This window comes from Fragaria vesca, linkage group LG2, assembly GCF_000184155.1.
Source record: "Fragaria vesca subsp. vesca linkage group LG2, FraVesHawaii_1.0, whole genome shotgun sequence".
Lineage (NCBI taxonomy): Eukaryota > Viridiplantae > Streptophyta > Magnoliopsida > Rosales > Rosaceae > Fragaria > Fragaria vesca.
In genome coordinates, this window is record NC_020492.1 from 12017156 (window position 1) to 12021573 (window position 4418).

A 4418-nucleotide genomic window follows, 5' to 3' on the forward strand; every position below is an offset into this window, starting at 1 on the left:
TTACATCTCACTTTAAAAGTACTAAACATCCCACATTAAAAATTAACCCTCAAACAACAACTAAAATATTCAAAATCACACAAGTAAAAAAAAGAAAACATGAATGTGATGAAGGAGAAAGTGTAGAGACAAAGAGATAGCAAGAGAATCATCATCTTATTCATTGATAGGAGCCCTTTATATAGGGAATTACACAATACTAATATGGTAAGGATATGAATACATAGATCTAGTCTAACTACATATCCTATTGGCATAAGGCCAAGGCACACATAGAGAATATCCTAGAACACTCCCCCTTGTGCCGCGTGCTGATATGCCGATGGTGCTGATCTGTTGCCTCGTCAAAAACCTCGTCAAGTCACAAAAACCCTGTGGGAGAAAAACTGAACCTTGATCGTAGGAGAAAAAGAGTACAACGCACCCTTCACATTTGATAATGACATGTATGTATGTGCTAGACTCCCTCTGAAGTTCGCACCCCCCCTGATCTTTACATCAATCATAGGGCTCTTCCTGATTCTTACTAATCACGGAAGTTTCAACAACTTAGCATGTCAATGCTTTTTAACATGTCTTCAAATGTGGCATTGGGCAATGATTAACTAAATCATGCCGTATTGTCCTCAAATAATCTTTTACACTTAGATCTTGAGGAGAAGGTCGCTTGTGAACTCAAAACATAAGTTCGTGCAGGAAATCAGATTTCCGCGCAGCATGACCTTCAATTACTAGAACAGTCATAACTTCCTCTAGGAAATACATATGAACGAACCGTAAACGGTTTTGGAAACTAGACTCATTTAGCTTTCCAACCGTATATTACACACATTCTGGTTTATCCGGAGCTGTTCACAAAGTCCCGTCGAAGTTGACTGTTTTGCCAAAATCAGATTCTCGGACAGATTCGTCCTACTTTACGAAAACGGCCATAACTCACTCAATATGATAGGTATAATCAAATGGTTGGTGTCCCTGGAAAGTAGACACATAGACCTTTCCAATGGTACCAATTTCACCATTTTCCAGTGAGTGAGATTTCCTATAGGTCCCGTGGAAGTTGACCTACAAAACTTGGCAGATTCTGATTTCGCTTTTGATGTGTCTTTCTTATGTAGGGATAGAATAAGCCTCAACCTTTCATATCATTAAGTATTGAAAAAGGAGTTACTGCCATTACATTGGCGTTACGTGGGCGCATAGCTACACTTAGCTTTACAACTTTTCATAGCGATAGAGATGTCAAGTCTTTCGTAGTGTGTTGAGTACATTGATGCGTCTAATTGTACTTAGATGGGAACTCCATCTCTTAACACATATTTGTCATCTTGCTTTAGACAAAACAACGGATCTCTCTTTAGAGCAAAGACCTTGACTAATCATGGGAGTATATGTAGACCTCACTAGTTATAGAGCGCCTAAGCCGATTGATGGAAAATCATCATCAATACAGTCATCGAGTGCCTTATCGAGACCATGTCTTCCCAAGATCTTTTTCTTCGGATGTTGATACATATTGGCATCTCTTGATCCATCAAGAGTCCATGTAAATCCGGAATGAACACGCAAAGGCATAATTCATCATATCTCTTCTAAATCAAGTAGAGTCCATGTGCGTTTCAATACATTTAGCAAACGCATGCTCCTGTGGTTTGGAGCCACTTGATTCGGATGAATGAAGTCCGTTTAAGATCTTCATGTATATCTCTGATCCCGTAGAGATGTTATTATGACCACATTCATAGGCTGCATGTTCAGTTATTCGGAAACTACCAAACTGACAAAGTAGTGGAGTTCAATGACATCCATTACGAGAGCATATCTCATCGTAGTTGATCCCAGTGCGTGTTAGTGAGAGACCTTACACCATAAGATGAGTCTAAGCTCTTGTTCTCACTACGCTATCTAACAAAGGTATAGTTGATAGGGTTTAGCTTGCGGTGTCGGCATCACCTGCCTAAGGACCTATCTCTTTGTTAATGCTGGATCGCATCTTTCCATTAGGCCAATCAATTAAGTTGATATCCATCAACGAAGGGTGGTTCGATAGTAGACTTATTATCTCACGTCCTCATATACACTAGTGTAATACTTGTAGAGATCTCTATATGGATTGGATTTGACATTGAGGCGTTCCCCAACGATAATCACAATTCAGACTTCATGAGACGGATTTGAGTATCACTGATCAATGGATCAGGTTGTGCTAAGCTCGCTTTCTTTCTAGTGCAAGACAATATCGAACCTAAGGGCCTCCCTTCTTTTAGGGAGCCACACGGCCTTGTGACACCAATTTTGCCACTATATGGCGTCACCATATCACCATCCATGGTGATGGCGTCAAGACCAACACTTTTTGGTCGCGCCATGTCCTTTTGTAGGATATCAATCCTTGCAGACATATTTGCAGCATGTGATCTCGTCACTTTAACACTATAAGGATTTGGGATCAAGATGAGACTTAGTGGGGACAAACCACGACAATTCACATCGTTCCACTTGAACACTTGTGTTCTTATCTCCCCCTAAAGGCAGGAATATTGTCTCGTCAAAGTGACAATCCGCAATTTAGCGGTGAATGAGATCGCCTGACAAGGTTCCTACATATGCGGATTATAGGTGGAAGTTCATATCCAACCTAAACTTATTCATCTCAAATGACCCATCATTGTACGCAGTGGCAATGCGATTTGGCACCTAAAAAATAACAACTAGCCGAGCTCAAGGATTGGAGATCCGTTTCAATCCTGCCGAGCTCAAGGATTGCAATTTCGTGTCAATCCTGGTACACAGTCACGAGCTGTAGTACAACAAAATTCAATGATGGTGGGTCGTAGATGAATAGTAAAGCTGCATGCAAATATTGCATAGCCCCAAGACGCAATAGAAAGAGTGGTGCGCATTAATAATGTTCGAGCGACAAGCTAAAGTTGCTTGGTCGTAGCCTCGGTGAGACCGTATTGCGTATGAACATGGGGTACAGGACACTTCAACTTACATCCCGATGAACTTCTTTAAAGAATGGGTAGTGAGCCCGTAGAAGTATAAGCAGTATAAGCAGTAGATAATAATGTAACACGTGACCAGTGTGTTAACACGTCAACCAACACCATAAAGCATAAAAAGGTGTCCGCAAGTTGGTTGTATCTATCTACATAGTTTGGTGTAAGAATAGAATGTTCATTTTTGTGTTATTTAGCGTAGGAGGGTCTCACTCCTTATTTAGCTAAAGAATAGGCTTTCAAAACGAGCAATGAGCATTGCAGGGGGCCAATACGACATCGAGGAAAGGCCGGTGCACCTCAATTGCTTGAGGAATTGACCGGACGACCTCCAGGAAGTTGGAGTCGTGTTCGGGTGACGTCAATGTCCCCCGGGTCACCACCATGCTTCATGGTGATGCTAGATCTCAAATGTCTTCGTTTTGAGCGGAAGAATGGATGTCCATGAGAATTTCTCAAAATTTGGACCATTATATCTCTTCCAGGTTGACCAATTTAGTCAAACCAAAGCCTATATGAGTCGGTGTCCCAAATATCATGTTTGGCGACAACATGAGATTCGATATTCGAATCGTAGTGACATACAATTCACTAGATTGACTCATGAATTTCTCCAAGATGCGCTTCAGTCCACATTCATGAGAAGGTATACACAAAAGAATTCTTGTTCATTCTCACAATGTGTTTTCAAATGAAAACCATTAGCATGAATGTCTTTAAAGCTCAACATGGTTCCTTAGAATGTTGCAGATAGTTCCACTATCTGCGAAGCACTCAATGTCTCTATGAGACATAACTACAAGGAGTAGATAGGCGAGTAAATAGTTATACTTGAACCATTTAGAAGGATTGAAAGAAGCTACGAAAAGCTGCAATCCCGAGAGTGCATAAAAATTTCCGCGCAGAATGACCTTTGTGCACTAAAACAGCCATAACTTCTTCGTTAAAATAGATATGGACAAACCGTAAAAAGTTCTGAAAACTAGACTCATAGAGCTTTCCAATGATATAAAGCTCACTGTCTGGTTCGTCCGGAGCTGTTCACAAAGCTCAAACGAAGTTGACTGTCCAGAAGGGACAGATTGCTGTTTTTCGCAGATTTGGCATGTGCGAAGCTGTGAAGCTTGCAGGTGGCGTGTAGGCTTTTGCCTTAACCAAAAGTGATGTGTGTATGATCAAAACAAATTCCTTTCGATCATTCTAAGGTCGTAAACTCCATGACTAGTTAGCAAAAGCTCCCTGACATGAACATAAACTAACTCAGAGGACCTAGAGGATCCGATTATGATGATAATTTTTCAGCTTTGATAAGTCTTCAACGTCTTTTGCAAGACGGCAATTGGTTTAATAGCGTAGGGGGATCCAAAATACAAAAGCTTTCGGTAACTCCAAGTCAGTATGACCAGGCATATCCGT